Source organism: Callithrix jacchus, chromosome 3 (genome assembly GCF_049354715.1).
Source record: "Callithrix jacchus isolate 240 chromosome 3, calJac240_pri, whole genome shotgun sequence".
In the NCBI taxonomy this organism is placed as follows: domain Eukaryota; kingdom Metazoa; phylum Chordata; class Mammalia; order Primates; family Cebidae; genus Callithrix; species Callithrix jacchus.
The window spans coordinates 30512451-30537225 of NC_133504.1; the positions used below are offsets into that span (position 1 = coordinate 30512451).

General features: G+C 42.6%; 2 pseudogenes; one reads left to right on the top strand and one right to left on the bottom strand.

Annotated features, from left to right (window-relative positions):
- Positions 1 to 18805: 18805 nt before the first annotated feature.
- Positions 18806 to 20016, bottom strand: LOC118152012 (C2 domain-containing protein 2 pseudogene; annotated as a pseudogene).
- A 348-nt stretch (positions 20017 to 20364) lies between these two features.
- On the top strand, positions 20365 to 21742 carry LOC100385102 (ras-related protein Rap-1A pseudogene; annotated as a pseudogene).
- The last annotated feature ends 3033 nt before the right edge of the window (positions 21743 to 24775 follow it).

Sequence of the window (24775 nt, forward strand, 5' to 3'; positions counted from 1 at the left end):
TCACTGTGCCTCAGTGCAGCTCCTACCATTAATCCCAGGGCAACCCTGGTCCCCACCTGGCTCCCAGGACCATGAACAATCTCAGACCCTGCTTAGCCTCTCCCTCTGGAAAAACTTCTCGGCCATGCTGTTTTCTTCTTAATCTCAACTCTTCATGTACAGAGTTGGCAGCTTTAGATCTTGTGCTTCTGAGGAAGGAGAGCCAGGAAAGGTTGTGGATAGTGGAAACCCAGGATGTTCTTAGAGGCAGCCCAGAAGCTGCACCTCATCCCCAAGATAAGGCAGGTGAAGATGGAGTGGAGAGATTTGGAAACAGGAGGGGCCTCCTGCAAATGGTGATGTCCTGTGTGCATTGTCCTGAATCCAGGCTCTATCCAGGCTTCATCCACAGAAACCAGCAAGTGGATCACTTGGCTTGTTGGGGATTCCACAATTGATGCCCCACCTCAGGACGTCCACCTGGGTTCAAACCTCAGCTCAAATCTTGGTCAAGGCACAAAGCCTCCATTTCAGTGTTTTCATCTATGAACAAGGTCAGACAGATGGAACCCACGGGGATTAGGGAGCATTAATGAGCTGATGCATGAAGAGTACTCACACATTGCCCTGGCACAGCAATGGATCATGTCAGCCTCAGCTCTCAGAGATCATCTAGACCCAGTGTGAGTCCTTGTCCCCAGAGGGGGTCTATGCACACCCTACAGTGCTGCCCACTTGATCAGTTGGCTGCAGGAGGTGACAGAAAAACATAGAGTTATTTAGTGCACTGATACCCGCTGCAGTGGGAACAGGGTCAGGAGGGATTTTTGGGGAGCGGGGCCACTCACTGCCCTTAGCCTGAGGTCACCAGCTGCCCCTGGAACTGTGATCTCATGGGGTCCAGGTAATTCTATCCAAAGGGCCATGACAAGAAATGGGAGTGTCAAGTGGTGGCAGAGTGAACGGGCCAGCTGCCCCTGCTTCTCTGCACTAGACATACCTCATCCTGTGTTCTGTCCACCCATGACCTCATCCTCCCAACTTCACCACAGGGATTTTTTTCCAGCCTCACAGAGTGGAAAAAAAGATCTTTCCACAACAGGCTTTCTGTTGGTCTACTTTTTAATCTTACTGTTGATTAATAAATAGTAATTATCAATGAGCACTAGTTGTTAATGTTGTCGGTGTGTTTCTTATTTGTAGAGTGGTTCATGACTATTTTCATGTCCAGAAGGGAAATAACATAATTCAGTGATAGAAGTATGGAGTCAATTGCCCAGGTTCAAATCCAGCTCCATTTCTCAGTTTTTTATTAATTTTTATTTTTATTTATGTATGTTTTTTGAGACAGAGTTTTACTCTTGTTGCCCAGCCTGGAGTGCAATGGTGCAATCTTGGTTCACTACAACCTCTGCCTCCTGGGTTCAAGGGATTCTTTTGCCTCAGCCTCCCAAGTAGCTGGGAACACAGGTGCATGCCACCAGTTCAAACTAATTTTTGTATTTTCAAACTATTTTTTTTATTTTGTATTTTCAAACTAATTTTTGTATTTTTGTATTTTTAGTATAGACGGGTGTCACTAGCCAGGCTGGTCTCAGACTCAGAGACTCAGGTGATCCACCTGCCTCAGCCTCCCAAAGTGCTGAGATTAGAGGCATGAGCCACCATGCCCAGTCAAAAACTTATTTTTAAAATTTTGCCTACTGTAGCTACCTCTGAAAATTAACTTGCAATTTCACAGAAGATCAAGATGTTTTGTGTTAAGGCTGAGCACTGTGGCATATATCTGTAATTCCAGCACTGTGGGTGGCCACAGTGGGTAGATCGCTTGAACACAAGACTTTGAGACCAGCCTGAGCAACATGGCAAAAGCCTGTCTCTACAAAAATAAAATAAAATAAAATAAAAAAGATAGAAAAAAAGAAAGAAAATTTTTGAGGCATGGTGGTACATTCCTATGGTTCCAGCTACTTGGGAGGCAGAGGTGGGAGAATCACTTGAGCCTGGGAGGTCAAAGCTGCAGTGTGCTGAGATCGCACCACTACACTGCAGCCTTGGAAATGGAGTCAGATTCTCTTTCTCAAAAAAAAAAAAAAAACAGAAGAAAAAGAAAAGATGTTTTCTGTTAAGAATCTCTTCCAGATGATGGGATTGTAGAAGATAGATGTTTATTCTCTTTATTAGAACTTTTGGAGTTATGTTTTTAGAGTCTCTATGCTCCCTAGAAAAATTGTTTAGATATTTTGTTTAATTTAAAGTCATTGCACTTGTTAGGAAGAAAAGAAAAAGGAAGGAGAAAGGAAGGGCTTCAGTCTCTGCAAAGCTGCTTCCCAATAAATGTGAGATTAAGTATTACTTTGCTCATTTCAGATGAGGAAATAAAAACTTAGAAAACAAAAGTGGTGAGGTGCAGTGGCTTATACCTGTATTCCCAGAAATTTAGGAGGCGAAGGTGAGCGGATTGCTTGAGGCCGAGAGTTCAAAACCAGTCTAGGCAACATAGGGAGATGTCTCTCATCTCTAAAAAAAAGAAAAATAGGCCTGGTGTGGTGGCTCATACCTGTAATCTCAGCACTTTTGGAAAGCCAAGGAGGGCAGATCACCTGAAGTCAGGAGTTGGAGATTAGCCTTGTCAACATGGTGAAATCCTATCTCTACAAAAATACAAAAAACTTAGCTGGGCATGATGGTGGATGCCTGTAATTCCAGCTACTCAGGAGGCTAAAGGAGAAGAATCATTTAAACCTGGGAGGTGGAGGTTGCAGTGAACCAAGATTGCACCACTGCACTCCAGCCTGGGTGAACAGAGCTTGACTCTCAAAAAAAAAATTAGCCAGGAATGAAAGCCCATGAAAGTCTTCGTGGTCTGGGAGGCTAAGGCAGGAAGATGGTCTGAGCCTAGTTATTTAGGCTACAGTGAGCTATGATTGTGGGACTGCATTCCAGCCTGGGCAAGAGAATGAGACCCTGTCTCTTAACAAAAAAAAAAAAAAAAAAAAAAAAAAAAAGAGAGAGAGAGAAGTATCCTAAAATCACACATGTTAGTATGCTGGTAGAATTGGAATACCAATCCAAGTGGCTGCCAAGTTGTGGGCTTAAGTTCTAGGATATAAGAGGGAGTTTTAAATTATTTCTTAAAGCCATATATTTTTCAATGGAACAAAATACAGTCTCGTGACTTGCAAATAAAAAAATGGAAACTATTTTTGGACACAGACTTATCCCTTCTCTGGGAGGCAGATCAATGTAGTGATCACTATAGTTTAGCCAGAGACCTGTGTATTTCTCTGCGTATGACTCAATTCAACAAAGCTTGGATTCATTCCTTCTCAACTTTGCTTCTCTCCCTTTTAAGAAAACTTAAACATTGGTCTGTTGTTGTAGCAATTTTTAAAAAAAAATTTATTTAAATATATAGTTAAATAAACTATATATATACATACATACACACACACACACACACACACATATATTATATATATATATATATATATATATACACACATACATAAAATATATATATATTTTTTGAGACAGGTCTCGAGATGTTGCCCAGGCTGAAATCAAAATCCTGAGCTCAAGCGATCCTCCCGCCTCTGTCTCCCAAAGTGCTGGGATTGCAGGCATAAGCCATCTCACCTGGCAGCTTTAACTGTTTTCCTTTAAAAAAAAGTATCTGCAAAAAACAGCTCTTCTGGCTGTGCACTGTGGCTCACGCCTGTAATTCCAGCACTTTGGGAGTTGAGGCAGGCAGAACACAAATTCAGGAGTTCGAGACCAGCCTCTACAACATGGTGAAACCCTGTCTCTACTAAAGATACATAAAATTAGCTAAGTGTGGTGGCAAGTGCCTGTAATCCCAGCTACTCAGGATGCTGAAGCAGGAGAATGGCTTAAACCCAGGAGGCAGAGGTTGCAGTGAACTGTGATTGTGCCATTGCACTCCAGCCTGGGCAACAGGGGGAGACTCCGTCTCAAAACAAACAAACAAACAAAATACAGCTCAGAAAAGCTGTTGTGTGTTTTTCAAATAATTTTGAAAGAAAATAAAGCTTGACTTTTTTTATTCAAAAATTATTTTTCAAGCAGAGGAAAATAAAAACATTTTGACCCTTTAAAAAAATATTCAAAATGATACAGAGCAAAATGGTACACAAATATTGTCCTTTATAATCTTACTTATGCTCTCAGAGAGAATCACAATTTTATTTTTCTAGAATTTATAAGCAGTATGTATTTATGTTAATAAAATATGTTTTATGTATATTTTATACTATATTCACTTGGCCAATCACTGTCCAAAGTGCCTTAACTCATGAAAACTCATTTAGTCTTCACAAATCTAAGAAGTAAATTAAACTAGGGCGGGGCGCGGTGGCTCATGCCTGTAATCCCAGCACTTCGGGAGGTGGAGGCAGGTACATCACGACGTCATGAGATCGAGACTAGGCTGGCTAACACGGTGAAACCCCACCTATACTGAAAATTTATAAAATTAGCCAGGCATGGTGGCACGTGCCTGTAGTCCCAGCTACTCGGGAAGCTGAGGCAGGAGAATCACTTGAACCCGAGAGGTGGAGATTACAGTGAGCCTAGATCAATCATGCCACTGTGCTCCAGCCTGGGTGACAGAACAACGACAACAACAAAAGAAGCAAGTTGAACTATTATTGCCGCATCCCTCCTTTTTATTTAACCGATGAGAAAGGCAGAAAAGATAATGGCTAAGGTCACACAAAATAGAGGAGGATAGAGCATGGATTTGAACTCCTGGAAGCCTGGTTCTAAAATGAAGTGTTCACCACCACTCTTTACTTGCTTCCTCTAACCTGCAGAAGTACACAGACTACACACACATACACATAAATACATATTTCAAACTACCTGTGAAAAGTCTGTCATGTGTCCTTGCAGACCTTTATATATCTACATATATTGACAGGAAGAAGGAGAGTGACCTTCTAAATCCAGATGGAACAGACACAGAGCATGGCTACAAAGCATCTTAGAATGTGACAGGCATGAAAAATATGCCTTGGCTGATGATTGATAAACTTGGCACAGGCTCAGTGGAGGAGTAAGGGTGAAAGCCAGGTTGCTTCTGAACTCTTCTTTTAGGGAAGAACAAAATTCTTAAGAGCAAGTGGTCCTGGAGGATATTTAAATGAATCACATCTCTTCAGGTTAATTAGTGTCTAGCAGGTGGGCCCATCCTGTTAAATTACCCTGTACTTTATGAGGTGTGGTCAGCCTTGCAGAAATCACTGCCATATTGACGGAGTTTCTTTTTTTTATTTATTTATTTTTTTGAGACAGAGTCTCCCTCTGTCGTCCAGGCTGGAATTCAGTGTCCCAATCTAGACTCATTGCAACCTCCACCTCCCAAGTTCAAGAGATTCTCCTGCCTCAGGCTCCCCAGTAGCTGGAAGTACAGGCGCCTGCCACCACCCTAAGCTAATTTTTGTATTTTTCGTAGAGAAAGGGTTTCACCATGTTGGCCAGGCTGGTCTCAAACTCCTGACTCATGTGATCCACCCACCTCGGCCTCCCAAAATGGTAGAATTACTGCTGTAAGCTACTGCTCCTGGCCAATGGGTTTGCTATCTTAAGTAATTTTTCTGTTGTTTTAAAGACCAAGTATCTCTCTGTCACTCAGGCTGGAGTGGAGTCTTGCTATATGGGCTCACTGCAACCTCTGCCTCCCTGATTCAAGTGATTCTCTGAGTTCCAGTCATTCTCCTGCTTCAGCCTCCTGAGTGGCTAGGATTACAGGCACCCACTACCAGGCCTGGCTACTTTTTGTGTTTTTAGTAGAGACAGGGTTTTACCATGTTGGCCAGGCTGGTCTCAAACTTCTTACCTCAAGTGATTTCCTGCTTTGGCTTCCCAAAGTGCTGGAATTACAGAAGTGAGCCACAATTCCTGGCCTCTTATGTAGTTTCTTTTTTTTTAGTTTTAATTTTCAGGATACATGTGCAGAATGTACAAGTTTGTAACACCGACATGCACCATAATTGTTTGCTGCACCTATCAACCCATCATCTACATTTTAAGCCCCACACGCATTAGGTATTTGTTCTAATACTCTCCCTTTCCTCACCACCCCCGCCCCACCAGCAGTCCTGGTATGTGTTGTCCCTGTGTCTATATGTTCTCATTGTTCAACTCCCACTTACGAATGCAAACAAGCAGTATTTGTTTTTCTGTTTCTGTGTTAGTTTGCTGATAATTATGGTTTTATATTCATCCATGTCCCTGAAAAGGACATGATCTCATTCTTTTTTATGGTTGCATAGTATTCCTTGGTGTATATGTGACACACTTTCTTCATCACTGACAGGTGTTTGGGTTGGTTGAGTCTTTGCTGTCGTAAATAGTGCTACAATAAACGTAGGTGTGCATGTGTCTTTATAGCAGAATAATTTATAATCCTTTGGGTATCTTAAGTAATTTTTTAATGCCACATACTGTGACAGGGAAAGAAACCTCTGTGCCTGGCCATATAGTTTCAGTTTAAATACTACAATATGCAAGGTGGGAGCAGTGGCTCACACCTGCAAGTAATCCCAGCATTTTGGGAGCCCGAGGCAGGTGGATCGCTTGAGCTCGGGAGTTCATATCAGCCTGGCCAACGTAGTGAAACCCCATCTGTACTGAAAACCCAGAGAATTAGCTGTGTGTGGTGGTGTGCGCCTGTAATCCCAGCTACTTGGGAGGCTGACACAGGAGAATTGCTTGAACCCAGGCTGAATCCAGGAGGCAGAGGTTGCGGTGAGCCGAGATGACGCCACTGCATTCCAGCCTGGGCAAAAATAAACAAACAAACAAATAGAAACCACACACTCACCTCACCACGAAGTAATATGTGTGATGCTGCTGCCACTGGTATTTCTTTTTCTTTCTTTCAGGAGCCACTGGAATTTCAAAAGGTTAAGAGACCAGGGCTTTATCTGTTGATTGTCTATGTCACATCTGCATTTAACTGCCAACCACACACCCTTTCTAGGATTTATTAAAGGCATCAACAGATGATCTTCCTGAATTGTATATCACAATTCAAATCATATTCAGGCATGTTTAAAATGCTTCACTGGCTTTCTGTTGCATTTGATAAAAGCCAAAATCCTCAACTTTACCTAAAGGGTGTTGGAACATTCATTCTCACCTATCTCATGAGCCTCACAAAGGCCATTTTCCACCTTTTTTACTTCTTGCATTTATCTATGCTTTAGTGCCAGCCAAATGACCTTTCAGTTCCTCTTGTACCAAGTTTTCAAAAATTATCATTTCTAAATCATTTTTGTAGATAAAGAGTCTGGCTATGTTATCCAGGCTTGTTCTAAATTCCTGGCATCAGGTGATCTATCTTCCCACCTGTGCCTCTGAACCTGCTTGGATTACAGGTGTGCACCAACATGCCCTGCCTGTACTAAATTCTTTAAAGTCAAGAGGTTCCACATTAGCTCTTCTTTCAGCCTTGAAGAATGTGACCATGAACTTTGTCCAACCGATGCCTCGTCTTCCCTCAAATTCTTCCTGAAATGTCCCTTCTTCAGGTGAACATGAGTTGGTAGGGTGACGCACAATCCCACGGGGTTTGTGCCACCCACTCACTTACTGCATCGCAAATGGATCCAAAGGGGCATCTGGTCCTCTTTCAAGGGTGGAGAATGCTCAACGACTCCACCCTGCCACCCCAGGCTATGGGAAGCACTTGACCCTGCAAAGCACTGGACTCCCTTACCATCCGGGAGAAGACGCTGTGCTGGTGAAGCTTTTAACCAGCTTGCCACCGAACTTGGACCCTCAAGTGTGCTCATATAAATAAGAAATGATAACAATTTGAAAAGATAGCCAGGGGAATTAAATGGGAGCTTGGGCCAACAGACAGATTTCTGATCACGCAGGCAGTCGCCACCAGCTCTCATAAGCTTCACACGGTCCCTGCACCCAGGGTCACAGAGCATGCTCAGGCCCTCCCCTCCCACTTCCGGAGGACTCACAAACCACCGCACAGGCTGAGCCCCCAGGCAGGAAGGCACGCGCTTGGTGGGTTAGGGACTGAGTACTTCCTTGTGGGTGCTCAGTGAGTCCCGTGCAGCCCCTAGCAGGGTCACTGATCCGTCTGCTCCAGGTGAGCTGGGAAGGCCACAGAAAAGGCCCAGGAGGGCCTCACCAGGAGGCTTAACTAGGCAGCGGCTTCCTGAACATTCTCTGTGCCTAACCCTCCAAGTGGTGGCCTGCCCGCGACGGGATCTCCTTAGTCTTTGGTGAAGGTCTTGTAAAAAATTCAAGATTGTAGAGTTAGAATGAGGGTGGAGGGTCTGAGTCAATTAAGATTTAAATGATCTGAATTAGGGTTTATGAAGTGGCCATGTTATCTTCAAAGAATTAATGTACGTGTTTGGGAGTCGGGGTGGAGAGTTAAGGGAGTGAAGTGGTAGCTGCCAGTTGAGAGCCCACTGGTCTACATCACCTGCACCCCTGACTATGGAAGTCCTTTAATCCCCACGAGGGTCTTACAGGTATGAATTATCATTTCACCGTTGTAGATGAGGTGGTCTACATCACCTGCACCCCTGACTATGGAATTACCTTTAATCCTCACGAGGGTCTTACAGGTGTGAATTATCATTTCACCGTTGTAGATGAGGCGCTTTAGGTTGAAGGCTTGTTAAGAATCATCCAGTATGACGATGGTTGAAACTAAGATCTTGGAATCACAGGTTTTATTGATTCCTCAGGCAAGCTAGATACATATTTCCACTAAGAAGCTTGCTGCCAAGTGAAGGATTTTTGCACGTTAGGTAAAGAATTGCAGAGTAGTGTAAAATCACATTATAGTTGTGACATGTGACGTGATGGTGAGCGAGGCAAAAAAATTGGACAGATCTTAATGGATCTTTTTGCTTTGTTTTCCTTAAAGCATAAGTTCATAAAATACAGTCTGCAGGCCAGCAGCATCATCTGGAAACTTAGGGGGAAAAAAAAAAGATCTACTGATTCAGAAACTGGGGAAGTGGCCCAGGCAATCTTTTACCAGCACCTCCAGGTGATTATAATGCAAGGTAAGGTTTGCCAACTGCTTCCATAAAGTAGTAAAAGACCAGTGGAATGTTTTCAGTTGTAAGATGAAAGAATCATATTTGTATTTGAAAAGATCAACTTAGCTACAGAATTAGGAAATTGGAGGCACCATTGTGTATGTAGGAAAGAGACCTAGGTGGCTTAAACTAGGGTGGTGATCCTGCCTACAGAGCTGCTTAATGTCCTGATTTTAAATAGAGAAGACTGCTTTGTGTGTGTTTCTTGAGAAAATGGGGGCACAATGATACCTGGAGTGAGTATCTCTTGGGTTTTTTTCTTTGTACATGTTTTCTTTTGTTGTTTGAGTTAGAGCTCTGTTCTTGTTGCCCAAGCCTGAGTGCAATGGCACGATCTCTGCTCACAGCAACCTCTGCCTCCCAAGTTCAAGCTATTCTCCTGCTTCAGCCTCCAGAGTAGCTGGGATTACAGGCTTGTGCCACCACGCCCAGCTAATGTTTTGTATTTTTAGTAAAAATGGGGTTTAACTGGCCGGGAGCAAAGCTCACACCTGTACTCAGCACTTTGGGGGGCCAAGGCAGGCAGATCACGAGGTCAGAATATCAAGACTATCTTGGCCAACATGATGAAACTGTGTCTTTATTAAAAATATAAAGATTAAGTTGGTGACGGTGGCACATGCCTTTAACCCCATCACTTTGGAAGGCCAAGGTTGGTGGATCATGAGGTCAAGAGGTAGCTAACATGATGAAACCCTGTCTCTACTAAAAATACAAAAATTAGCTGGGCATGGTGGCACACACCTGTAGTCACAGCTACTGGAGAGACTGAGGCAGGAGAATTGTTTGAACCCTCAAGGCAGAGGTTGCAGTGAGCCAAGATCTCACCACTACACTCCAGCATGGGCAACAAGAGCAAAACTCTGTCTCAAAAAAAAATTGATAATACAAAGATTAGCCAGGTTTGGTGGTATGGACCTGTAGTCCCAGCTATTGAGAAGGCTAAGGCAAGAGAATCGCTTGAACTCGGGTGATAGAGGTTGCAGTAAGCTGAGATTGTGCTACTGCACTCCAGGCAGGTGACAGAGTGAGACTGTATCTCAAAAAAAAAAAAGAAAGAAAACAAACAAACAAAAAAGGAAACGGGGTTTTACCATGTAATTAGGGGCTGGTCTTGATCTCATTACCTCAGGTGATCTGCCAGCCTCGGCCTATCAAAGTTCTGGAATTACAGGCATCAGCCCATGAAGCCCAGCTGTTTTCTAAAATAGACAAAAAGTCTATTTTTTAATGTAATTTTACAGTTTTTGCTAATAATGCTCTGCAGTTTACTATGTAATGCTGGGCAAGAGTCTTTTCTTTCTTTTCTTTTCTTTTCTTTTTTTTTTTTTTGAGATGGAGTCTTACTCTGTTGCCCAGGCTGGAGTACAGTGGTGCAATGTGGGCTTCACCATGTTGTCTAAGCTGGTCTTGAACACCTGACCTCAGGCGATCTCCTGCCTTGGCCTCTCAAAGTGCTGGAATTACAAGTGTGAGCCATCATGCCTGGCTGTGTAAGATTGTTAAAACTTTTCCAGCTTCAACTTTTCCCATCTCTGAGCATCCTATGCAAACTCACCCCCATTCCCATGCACTTTCTAACTTTCTTGTTCATTTCAAAAGTACCCATTTGGAAGTATTAAGCAAGTATTGGTATTACCATAGCCACACTTAGTGTGAATAGGTGAAAGGAGTGGTTTGTAAGAGACAGTATTCTTTATATTTGTTGTTCTTTTCTTTTCTTTTCTTTTTCTTTCTTTTCTTTTTGTAAAGGTTGAATTTTTCCATGTTGCTCAGGCTGGTCTTGAACTCCTGGGCTCAAGTGATCTGCCCATTTTGGCCTCCCAAAGTTCTGGGATTATAGACCTGAGCCACCACTCCTGGTCATTAGTCCATACTTTCTGTAGTTGGTGTTAGAATTTTTCACAAGTTAAATGTACTTCCATTCCTGGATATACACAGGGTGTTGGTTCCAGGGCACCCTGAAGATTCCAAAATCCATGAATGCTCAAGACCAGTGGATGCAGGTTCTGCATCCCAGGAATATGTATTTTTGATTCTTTACTAAGTTGGTTGCATCAGTAGATGCTGTTGCCGATACAAAAGACTGTTTAAAATAAAATATGTATTTTAAAATTTGGAAACTTCTGTCTTACTCCATAATTAGCATAGAGAAATTTTCTGAAACACACCATTACCACAGTGAGCCTTTGGAAGTTACTATTGTTACTAATCATTTGAGGATTCTAACCTTATAAGACATAACAGCTCTTAGGTTGAAATGTCAATTGCTTTTTTATTTTTAATGGAGACAGAGCTTTGCTCTGTCACCCAGGCTGAAGTAGAGTGGCAAGATCTCCACTCACCGCCACCTCTGCCTCCTGGGTTCAAATGATTTTCCTGCCTCAGCCTTCCAAGTAGCTGGAATTACAGGTATGCACCACCACTGTCAGCTGATTTATGTATTTTCAGGAAAGATGGAGTTGTACCATGTTGGCCAGGCTGGTCTGAAACTCGTGACCTCAAGTGATCCACTGCCTTGCCTCCCAAAGTGCTGGGATTAGAGGTGTGAGCCACCACTTGTGGCCCAATGTGCTTTGCTTATTTTTGTTGTTGTTTTTTTTTTTTCTTATAAGACAGTGTCACTTTTTGTCATCCAGGCTGGAGTATAGTGGTGTGATCTGGGGTCACTGCAATCTGTGCCTCCCAGGTTCCAGCAATTCTTCTGCCTGAGCCTCCTAAGTAGCTGGGATTACAGGCACGCACCACCATGGCCAGCCAGGTTTTTTTTTTTGTATTTTTAGTAGAGACAGGGTTTTCCTGTGTTGGTCAGGCAGGTCTTGAACTCCTGACCTCGTGATCTGCCCACCTCGACCTCCCAAAGTACTGGGATTGCAGGTGTGATCCACCATGCCTGGGCAATGTGCTTTATATTTAAGTAAATATAAGTATCTGTATATATGTATGTAGTACAAGTAATTAAAAAAATAGGGTGGGCACAGTGGCTCATGCCTGAAATCAGGAAAAGTATTTAGTAAGATACCTATGTTTGTTTGTTTTTGTTAAGTACTTTAGGGGACTGGAGCCAGATGAAGATAATAAAATATGGAAGGTTCTGAATGGTGAGCTCAGGGTGAAAAACTTTGTCATGACTTAATGGGAAGTTATTAACAGACTGTAAAGAGGAGAAACATGTAATTTGTTTAAAAAGTGAAGGCCGGAGAGGACTCAAGATGGTGCGGTGAGAACAACCCAGGATTGAAGCCCCCAGTGAATGCGCAGAGAGGGTGAGTCATGGCCGCATTTTCAGACAGATCTTTGTTTCCCACAGAACGGGGAAATTCCCAGGTATAAAAGAGATGCGGGAAGCCAGGCAGAGGCTTTGGCTGGCGCTGTAGTGCAGTGGTGCTACACAGCGCTCCTCACAAAGTGCACTGGTCTGGGTGCCCTGTTGAACTGGTAATCTGAGACTTGAGAGGGCTGAATTTGAGACTGAATGGGACTTGGACAGTGAGCCAGGCCAGGAAATTTCAGGGAAACAGCATTTGGGGTAGCGCAGTGGGACAAACAAAATGGCAATTCCAAATGCTCTGGGTGGAGAGGTTCCCTGAGGGCACAGCTGAACCCAGGATGGTGCAGCTCCATGGGGGAGGGGTGTCCACCATTACCGAGGCAATCAGCCCCTACTGAGGTACACGCCCATTGCTGATGCAGCCTGCCATTGCTGAGGCAACCTGCTACAACAGAGGGACTCCGCTGCAGGGTGTAGCTTGTGGCAGCAGGGTGGAGACCACAGTAGCAGCGCAGAGCCTGCAGAAACAGGGCAAACCTCACACCAGCAGTGCAGAGCCTTGGCAGGCAAATAGTGACTATACTGCCTTCTAGCTGGGCAGGACAGCACAACAAACACTCACAAAGAAAGCCCCAACTCCCTCAAAACAGAGCATCTGAGAAAAAAATGACTTTTTTATGAGTTCTGCTGCAGCAGAACTAAACATAGCAGCCTAACAGCCCTGAATGAACAACAGAGCTCAAAGCTCAGCAATTAAGCTCCAATAAAGTACAGACTGTCTCCTCAAGCAGCTCCCTGACCCCTCTATATCCAAAAGACTCACATTCGGCAGGCATCATTCTGGGACAAAGATAGCAGAAAAAGAAACTGGTAGAATCCCTCACTGTTCCGCAGCTGCTATAGATGCACCCCAGACAAGCAGGGCCTGGAGTGGACCTCAGCAGTCGTACAGTGGAGGGGCTAGACTGGTAGAAAAAAAACCAAGTAACAGAAATACTTCATCATCAACAATCTGGGTGTCCACTCAGAGACCCAGTCGAAAAGTCAGCAACTACACAGATGACAGGTGGATAAATCCACAAAGATGGAAAGAAACCAGCGCAAAAAGGAGGAAAACACCCGAAACCAGAACACCTCGCCTCCTAGAAAGGACCAAAACTCCTCACTAGCAAGGGAACAAAGCTGGACGGAGAATGACTGTGACAAAATGACGGAATTAGACTTCAGAAGGTGGATAATGAGAAACTTTTGTGAGCTAAAAGAACATATTTCAAATCAGTGCAAAGAAACTGAAAACCTTGAAATAAGATTTGAAAAAAGATTCGAGGAAATGATAACAAGAATGGATAACTTAGAGAGGAATATGAATGAATTAAAGGAGCTGAAAAACCCAATATGAGAACGTTGTGAAACAAGCACAAGTTTCAACAGCTGAATTGACCAAGCAAAAGAAAGAATATCAGAAGTCAAAGATCAACTCAATGAAATAAAATAAGAAACCAAGATCCGAGAAAAAAGCGCAAAAAGGAATAAACAAAGTCTCCAAGAAATGTGGGACTATGTGAAGAGACCTAACCTACGTTTGATAGGTGTACCAGAATGTGACAAAGAGAATGAATCCGAGCTGGAAAATACTCTTCAGGAAATCATCCAGGAAAATTTCCCCCACCTAGCAAAACAGGCCAACACTCAAATGCAGGAAATACAGAGAACACCACAAAGATATTTCGCAAGAAGAGCAACCCCAAGGCACATAATCGTCAAATTCAACAGGGTTGAAATAAAGGAGAGAATACTAAGGGCAGCCAGAGAGAAAGGTCGGGTCACCCACAAAGGGAAGCCCATCAGACTCACAGCAGATCTCTTGGCAGAAACTCGACAAGCCAGAAGACAGTGGGGGCCAATATTCAACATTCTTAAAGAAAAGAACTTTCAACCCAGAATTTCATATCCAGCCAAACTGAGCTTCATAAGTGAAGGAAAAATAAAATCCTTTGCGAACAAGCAAGTACTCAGAGATTTTGTCACCACCGGGTGTGCTTTATAAGAGCTCCTGAAAGAGGCAATACACATAGAAAGGAACAACAAGTACCAGCCATTCCAAAATCACACTAAATGCTAAAGAGCATCAACATAATGAAGAATCTACAACAACTAACTGGCAAATCAGCCAGCTAGCATCAAAATGGCAGTATCAAATTCACACATAACAATATTAACTCTAAATGTAAATGGACTAAATGCACCAATCAAAAGACACAGACTGGCAAATTGGATAAAAATCCAAAACCCATCAGTGTGCTGTATCCAGGAAACCCATCTCACATGCAAGGATACACAAAGGCTCAAAATAAAGGGATGGAGGAAGATTTACCAAGCAAATGGAGAGCAAAAAAAAGCAGGAGTTGCAATTCTCATCTCTGATAAAATAGACTCTAAAGTAACAAAGATCGAACGAGACAAAGAAGGCCATTACATAATGGTAAAAAAAATGATACAACAAGAAGAGCTAACGATCCTAAACATATATGGACCCAATACAGGAGCACCCAGATACATAAGGCAAGTTCTTAATGACTTACAAAGAGACTTAGACTCCCACACAATAATAGTGGGAGACTTTAACACTCCACTGTCAATATTAGACAGATCAACCAGACAGAAAATCAACAAGGATATCCAGGGCTTGAACTCAGACCAGGAGCAAGCAAACCTGATAGACATTTACAGAACTCTCCACCCCAAATCAACAGAATACACATTCTTCTCAGCACCACATCACACCTACTCTAAAATTGACCACATAATTCGAAGTAAAGCACTGCTCAGCAAATGCAAAACAACTGAAATCATAACAAACAGTCTCTCAGACCATAGTGCAATCAAGTTAAAACTCAGAATTCAGAAACCAACCCAGAACCGCACAACTTCATGGAAACTGAACAACTGGCTCTTGAATGTTGACTAGATAAACAATGAAATGAAGGCAGAAATAAAGAAGTTCTTCGAAACCAATGAGAACGAAGACACAGCATGCCAGAATTTCGGGGACACATTTAAAGCAGTCTCTAGAGGAAAATATATAGCAACAAGTGCCCATTTGAGGAGAATGGAGAGATCCAAAATTGACACCCTATCTTCAAAATTGAAAGAGCAAGAGGAGCAAGATCAAAAAAACTCAAAACCCAGCAAAAGACAAGAAATAACTAAGATCAGAGCTGAACTGAAGGAGATAGAGACACAAAAAACCCTTCAAAAAATGAATAAATCCAAGAGCTTGTTTTTTGAAAAGATCAACAAAATAGACAGACCACTAGGCAGATTGATTAAAAATAAAAGAGAGAACAACCAAATAGATGCAATAAAAAATGACAAAGGGGAAATCACCACAGATTCCACAGAAATTCAAACCATCATCAGAGAATATTACAAACAACTCTATGCACATAAACTAGTAAACCTGGAAGAAATGGATAAATTCATGGACTCCTGTGTCCTCCCAGGCCTAAACCAGGAGGAAGCTGAAACTATGAATAGACCAATAACAAGGTCAGAAGTCGAGGCAGCAATTAAGAGCCTACCACACAAAAAAAGCCCAGGTCCAGATGGGTTCACAGCCGAATTCTACCAGACACACAAAGAGGAGCTGGTACCATTCCTTCTAAAACTATTTCAAACAATCCAAAAAGAGGGAATCCTTCCCAAATCATTTTACGAGACCAACATCATTCTGATACCAAAACCCGGCAGAGACCCAACGAGAAAAGAAAATTTCAGGCCAATATCCATGATGAACATAGATGTAAAAATCTTCAATAAAATATTGGCAAGCCGATTGCAACAGCAAATCAAAAAACTTATTCATCACGATCAAGTAGGATTCATCCCGGGGATGCAAGGCTGGTTCAACATATGTAAGTCTATCAACGTAATTCACCACATAAACAGAACCAAAAACAAAAACCACATGATTATCTCAATTGACACAGAGAAGGCATTTGACAAAATTCAACAGCCCTTTATGCTAAAAACCCTCAATAAACTCGGTATCGATGGAACATATCTCAAAGTAATAAAAGCTATTTATGACAAACCAACAGCCAATATCATACTGAATGGGCAATAACTAGAAGCATTCCCTTTGAAATCTGGCACTAGACAAGGATGCCCTCTTTCACCACTCCTATTCAATATAGCACTGGAAGTTCTAGCCAGAGCAATCAGGCAAGAAAAAGAAATAAAGGGTATTCAAATAGGAAAGGTGGAAGCCAAATTGTCTCTATTTGCAGATGACATGATAGTATCCCTAGAAGACCCCATCGCCTCAGCCCAAAAACTCCTGAAACTGATAAGCAACTTCAGCAAAGTCTCAGGATATAAAATCAATGTGCAAAAATCACAAGCATTCGTCTACACCAATAGACTTAAAGAAAGCCAAATCAAGAACGAACTGCCATTTACAATTGCTACATAAAGAATAAAATACCTTGGAATACAACTCACAAGGAACGTAAGGGACCTCTTCAAGGAGAACTACAAACCACTGCTCAATGAAATCAGAGAGGACATAAACAGATGGAGAAACATTCCATGTTCATGGTTAGGAAGAATTAATATCGTGAAAATGGCTATACTGCCCAAAGTAATTTACAGAATCAACGCTATCCCCATCAAGCTACCATTGACTTTCTTCAAAGAACTGGAAAAAACCACCACGAACTTCATATGGAATAAAAAGAGAGCCCACATAGCCAAGTCAATTCTAAGCAAAAGGAACACAGCGGGGGGCATCACACTACCGGATTTCAAACTATACTACAAGGCTACAGTAATCAAAACAGCATGGTACTGGTACCAAAACAGAGATATAGACCAATGGAACAAAACAGAGGCACTGGAGGCAACACAACATATCTACAACTATACAATCTTTGATAAACCTGACAAAAACAAGCAATGGGGAAAGGATTCCCTGTTTAACAAATGGTGTTGGGAAAACTGGCTAGCTATGTGCAGAAAGCAGAAACTGGACCCCTTCCTGACACCTTACACTAAAATTAACTCCAGATGGATTAAAGACTTAAACATAAGACCTGGCACGATAAAAACCCTAGAAGGAAATCTAGGCAAAACTATCCAGGACATAGGAGTAGGCAAGGACTTCATGAACAAAACACCAAAAGCATTGGCAACAAAAGCCAAAATAGACAAATGGGACCTAATCAAACTCCACAGCTTCTGCACGGCAAAAGAAACAGTCACTAGAGTGAATCGGCAACCAACAGAATGGGAAAAAATTTTTGCAGTTTACCCATCTGACAAAGGGCTGATATCCAGAATTTACAAAGAACTCAAACAGATTTACAGGAAAAAAACAAACAAGCCCATTCAAAAGTGGGCAAAGGATATGAACAGATACTTTACGAAAGAAGACATATATGAGGCCAACAATCATATGGAAAAATGCTCATCGTCACTGGTCATCAGAGAGATGCAAATCAAAACCACATTGAGATACCATCTCACGCCAGTTAGAATGGCGATCATTAAAAAATCTGAAGACAACAGATGCTGGAGAGGATGTGGAGAAAAAGGAACACTTTTACACTGTTGGTGGGAGTGTAAATTAGTTCAACCATTGTGGAAGACAGTGTGGCGATTCCTCAAGGCCTTAGAAATAGAAATTCCATTTGACCCAGCAATCCCATTACTGGGTATATATCCAAAAGACTATAAATCGTTCTACTATAAGGACACATGTACACGAATGTTCATTGCAGCACTGTTTACAGCAAAGACCTGGAATCAACCCAAATGCTCATTGATAATAGACTGGATTGGAAAAATGTGGCACATATACACCATGGAATATTATGCAGCAATCAGAAATGATGAGTTCGTGTCGTTTGTAGGGACATGGATGAATCTGGAGAACATCATCCTCAGCAAACTGACACAAGAACAGAAAATGAAACACCGCATATTCTCACTCATAGGTGGGTGATGAAAAATGAGAACACATGGACACAGAAAGGGGAGTACTAAACACTGGGGTCTATTGGGGGGAAAAGGGGAGGGCCAGTGGGAGGGGGAGGTGGGGAGGGATAGCCTGGGGAGAAATGCCAAATGTGGGTGAAGGGGAGAAGAAAAGCAAAGCACACTGCCATGTGTGTACCTACGCAACTGTCTTGCATGCTCTGCTCATGTACCCCAAAACCTATAATCCAATAAAAAATTAAAAAAAAAAAAAGAAAAGAAAAATGAGAACACATGGACACAGAAAGGGGAGTACTAAACACTGGGGTCTATTGGGGGGAAAAGGGGAGGGCCAGTGGGAGGGGGAGGGGGGAGGGATAGCCTGGGGAGAAATGCCAAATGTGGGTGAAGGGGAGAAGGAAAGCAAAGCACACTGCCCATATGTGTACCTACGCAACTGTCTTGTATGCTCTGCTCATGTACCCCAAAACCTAAAATCCAATAAAAAATTTAAAAAAAAGAAAAAAGAAAAAGAAAACTCTCACGTGATGGATCCCAGCACCGAGCAGTCCCAGGCAGACCCGCTGGTCAGCATGAAACTCTGTGGTCCAGATGGCTGCTTCTTAAATAAATCCAAAGAAACTGTCGCCATCGCCAGCAGACCTTCTGAGGATCGCCCAGCCTCTGAAATCTGCAGGTGTAACTCCTTCGACTTGGCATTCAACTGGAAGGTGAATTCCTCTTTCCACGTGAGGTCTGTAGTGTTTTTCTTCAGGGTGCTGGAGAACCTCTGAAGAGGATCGTTCAGCTGCATGATGCACACTGTGTTAATGTGGCCTGCGGCATCGGGCTCGCTGAGCAGGAAGGCGCGGATACTCCTCACCAGCAACTTTAGCTCGTGAGCCCCAGAGGTTTGGGAAGACAGGACTCCTGAGCAGTAGACGGAGCACACTCTAAGTTCTGAGCTTCCTGCACATTCGTGGGCTTGGTGATCAGAAGCAGTGATGGAGAGGCAGAACCAACCAAATGCTTCAAGAGCTCCTTCAGAGTGTCTGACAGCGTGCATGTCTCGGCCATCTGGTCCTCCCCCAGTGCTTTGGACTGGCCATTTCCAGCACACTCATGAAGGACCAGTTAATCTGGAGGTTCTCTCTCCTCTTTCAGGTGGAACTCCAGCTGAGCACACTGGAGACCGCCTCCACCGCCAGCTCCAGGGGCTGCTGCCGCGGGTCCTCCTCGGACAGGAAAGGCGGGCCCCCTTTTCTCTCGGACTCCTTGTTCAGGGGGGTCAACCCCCACCCAGGCCGCCTACCTCTGGCTCCTCCAGCTACTCAGCGTCAGGATCCAGAAGAGCAGAGAGTTGGACCCAGGGGGCAGCCCCTCGCCAGGCTCCAGCGCCCGCCGCCACGGCTGGGGTCGCGCCCTGGCCAGCGCCCACTGAGCCAAGTACAGGCCCACCGTGACCAGGGCCGCGTCAAAGAGCGACACCGGCGCGAGCCACGGCACCTTCCCGAGCCACGAGCCCAGCCGGGCCAAGGCCATGGCTCCTCTCCGGCCCGACTCGTCCCAACTTCCCCGGCAGCCCCAGGGGCAGGGAGGGGCGCGGCGGGGCCGGAGCCCGACGAGGAGCGCGGCCCGGGGCCTCGGGGAGGGGCGGAAATGTGAGACAGCCTGGGCTGGGCACAAGCCCCGCACACCTGCGAAACCGGCGCGAGCTGACCACGCGGCCCGCACTCCGGACTCGTAGTCTGGGAAGTTCCCGGGCCGCAGCCGGGCGCGCTTCCTCCTGGACGCTCCGCCCTGGGTGTCCAGACTGTGGCCCAGGGGTGGCCTGAGGAGGCTCGGGCAGCGGGCTGGGCTATTGGTGTTTATCTTTACACAAACCTTAAAGAGAAATTGAGGTTGATTTTTCTTATTTTCATGTGACCATGAAAGGATTTATGGGGGAATTATGGAACCAGCCCCAGATGACTCAGATCATCTGAGAGCAGGCCTGAGATCCACACACAGGACACGCACCCAGACAGAACCACAATGCCTGGCCTTCCTCTTCCCTCACTCCCTAAACTAATCTTGAAGATTTATGAGATTAAAAAGTGTGGTGACAGGAAAGGAGAGAGGATTGGTAGAGGGAAGGAAAGTCCATTAAGATTAGGGACAATTGCAAGGGAGAAGAGAAAAAAGAGTCAGGATATGAGAGCCCTGAGATGGATTGAAAGCGGAGCAGCGGCTCAAAGAAAAGAGGAGGGAGGAGGCTGAGGCAGGAGAATTGCCTGAATCCAGGAGGCGGAGGTTGCGGTGAGCCGAGATCGCGCCATTGCACTCCAGCATGGGTAACAAGAGCGAAACTTTGACTAAAAAAAAAAGAAAAGAGAAGAGATCATCAGTATTTAAACAGACCACATCCTGTGTGAGTACAACCTAGTGGTCCTTTAGTTCAGGAAGTATTGGGAAGTCTGCTCTGACAGTTTCTTTTGTTCAGGGAATTTTTTTTTTTTTTTTTTAAATATTACCCAATGATAGAAATTTCCTAAAGAAAGCAAGTTGCAGTGGATTAACAACAGTGTATTCTAGAAATTCTGGATACTGCAGGGACAGAGCAATTTACAGCGATGAGGAATTTGTATATGAAAAATGGACAAGGTTTAACACTAGTATATTCTGTTATAGCTCAATCCACATTTAATGACTTACAGGACCTGAGGGAACATATTTTATGTGTTAAGGGCACAGAAGATGTTCCAGTGATTTTGGATGGCAATAAATGTGACCTGGAAGATGAGCGAGTAGTTGGCAAAGAACAGCGCCGGAATTTGGCAAGACAATAGTGTAACTGCGCCTTTGTAGAAACTTCTGCAAAGTCAAAGATCAGTGTTATTTCTTTGTGACCTGATAAGACAGATAAATAGAAAAATGCTAGTGGAAAAGAAGAATCCTAAAAAGAAATCATGTCTGCTGCTCTAAGCCTGTAGTCAACAGCAGCTCTGAGCCAGATTACAGGAATGAAGAACTGTTGTCTGATTGGAAAGTGCCAGCATTTCAGACTTCAAAAAATAAATCTGAAGATGCTTCTCACACTGTATATATTATGTGAAGAATTTAGATCTTATGTTGCTTTGCACAAGTTCCCTGGAGAAAAAAAATTGCTCTGTGTATGTATATCTCTTAAAAAATAAGACAATAGTATTTCCCTTTGCAACAGCAATTATAACAGGTGTGAAAATACACTTGATTCTCACATGATTATACAAAAAAGCATGGATGCATTTCAAATGTTAGATATTGCTGCTATAATCAAATGATTTCATATTGACCTTTTAATCATGATTCCTCCCTATCAAGCACTAAAAAGTTGAACCATTATACTTTATATCTGTAATGATATTATGAAAGATCCCCTCAACCTCATTGCAGCAGATAACATTCTTGAGTCATTGACTTCATTTTATATTTAAAAAAATATGGAATACCCTTTGACATTATATTCTAATTAAAATTGTTTGTCCATAATGCTTAGGAAAAATGGGTCTATTTTCCTATAGAAGAAAAAAAAACTGGAATAGCTGATTTCTATGGCTTTCAAAGCTAAAATATATAATATACTAAACCAACTCTAATATTGCTTCTTGTGTTTTACTGTCAGATTAAATCACAGCTTTTATGGATGATTAAATTTAAGTATATTAAAAAAAAAAACCTAAGTGAAATTAGCTTGCCTGGAATGAAGCATTGATATGCTGAAAACTGATTAGCCTTTTGAAAGGAAACTTCTGTTTATTTAATCTTTTCTGAGACATGGTCTCCTTCTCTCATCTAGGCTGGGGTTTCAACCTCAGGTCCACAGGTTCAAGTCATTCTCCCACCTCAGCCTCTGGAGTAGCTGAGACTACAGTGGTGGGCCACCATGCCCCACTAGTTTTTGAATTATTTAGTAGAGATGGAGTTTCACCATGTTGGCGTAGCTGTTCTCAAACTCCAGAGGTCATGTAATCCGCCCACCTCAGCCTACCGATCAATAACAGATAAGGTGTGGTGGCTCAAGCCTGTAATCCCAGTACTTTGGGAGGCTGGCAAGTAAATCATGAAGTCAGGAGCTCCAGACCAGCCTGGCCAACATGGTAAAACCCTGTCTCTACTAAAAATACAAAAATTAGCTCAGTGCTGTGGTGGGTGCCTGTAATCTCAGCTACTCAGGAAGCTGAGGCAGGAGAATCGCTGGAACCTGGGAGGTGGAGTTTGCACTGAGCCAAGATCTTGCCACTGCAATCTAGCCTGGGTGACAGAGCAACATTCCGTCAAAGATTACAAGATAATAAATAAATAAAAATTTAATGAGTTTTTCCATTTTAACTAAGGAATGGTAATTCCAGACTTCTGCCACAACATTATGGTTGACAAAACATTCTTAATTCATTTTAAATAGATCTGACTTTAGATCCTGAAACAGCAAGTCATAATCTTTTATCTCTGAAGATAGAATACAGTGAGATTTGGAAAGACACCCCAAAGACTCATGATCCAAAAATGATTAATGCTGGTATTCCTGGAAGGAAGAGAAAGAGAACAAAATCAAACGGGATAGACTTAACGGTGTTGTTTGTAAGAACTGTCTTCCCAGGAGATGGAAAAAGACGCTATCACGATAGGATTCATTCTTTAGTATTCAGCTACAGAAATGTAATAATTTTACTGAAGTCATTACAGTGGGTAGAGTGGCGAGAGTTATTCTGCTAAAAGTAAACACAGTAATATTAGGATTTTTCTGGACAATGAAGTGGCTGAGGTTTAATCTTATAACTTGAATGCCAGGTCTCATACCTTTTCTTCAAGTGATATTTTTATGAAACTGTTTAGGCTGTGTTTCCCACTGGGTGTGATTTATAACCACATATAATTAGTATAGTAATAGATTATGAAGGATGAAAAATTTAAAAACAATTTTCTATTTTTAGGAGAGAAGCTCTACAATTCTGAATTCTATCTTTACCACTTATAAGCAAAAAAAGTCTTATTTCACTATTTTAGCAACTATTAATAAAATATTAAACAGGCTTTCTCTTTAGAGATGTAATGGGAATAAATTGTAAAGTATATTTGATATTCTAAGATGAAAGTGTACTTAGTCAACATTTTAATGCTTTGCACATTATGAATTTTATCAAAATTATGTAGTTATTAGCTCAGTCCAGCAACAAAACAGGCTTATATAAAAACAAAAATATCCTGGGTCAGGCCATCCTTTGCCAAATTCCTGGTAAACAGAGGTATGATTTATTATAGTGACCTTGCTATTTCTTCATGACTATAATATGTTTGATGTTAGACATGTCACATTAACATTGTATTAGGTCAACTGAGAATTTAGGTCTATCACACCACCCAGGTACATACTCTGTTATTTCCACAAATATCCAAATATATTAATGTAATTTAATTAATATGTTTATACAACTATATAATTGTTCACAGCTGAGCCAGTTAGGTACTATAATTATAATTTCTATGATACACAAATTTTGTTTTACTGTGATTAAAATTGCCTGATTTCTTACTTGCTGCATTTGTGTTTATCAGCCCCATATCTGCTAATCTCTAAAACTCCTCTCAATAAAAGTAAACTCAACATGTAATTTGTTGAATCTATTCATTTTCTTTGTAGTACCCTCCCCTGAAGCCCTCTATCCTCTTAGCATGAGCTGAAGTTTGGTGATATGATGCACAGCTGTCATCCGAGGTCTTTCATGTTTCCACTACCCTAAGAATTATCTTTTCTCTTCTATCTTACGTCCAGTAAGATAGATAGTACCCAGTACTTCAGACGTGACCTCCTTTGGAAATTAGGTATTTACAAAGGCAACGGATTAAGGCCTGGTGTGGTGGCTCCTGCCTGTAATTCAAACATTTTGAAAGGCCAAGATGGGTGGATTATTTAAGGTCAGGAGTTCAAGAACAGCCTGGCCAAGATGGTGAAACCCCATCTATAGAAGAAATACAAAAATTAGCTGGCTGTGGTGATGGGCACCTATAATCCCAGCTACTCTACAGGCTGAGGCAGGAGAATCTCTTGAACCTGGGAGGTGAAGGTTACAGTGAGCTGAGATAGTGCCACTGAACTCTAGCCTGGATGACAAGAGTGAAAATTCTATCTCAAAAAAAAAAAATGTAATCGTTAAAATGAGGTTATAGGGTCTGATTTGATCCAATATGACTGCTGTCCTTATGAAAAGATGAAATTTTGACATAAAAATATGCACTGACAATGGTTATGTGCAGAAACACAGGGAAATGACATTGGAGTGATGTGTCTGCTAGCCAGGGAAAGCCATAGATTGGCAGCAACTCACCAGAACCTGGAGCCATGGAAGAAATTTGTCACAGCACTCAGAACAGAACATTCCTGCCAACACCCGTATTTTGGACTCAGACTCCAGAACTGTGAGACAAT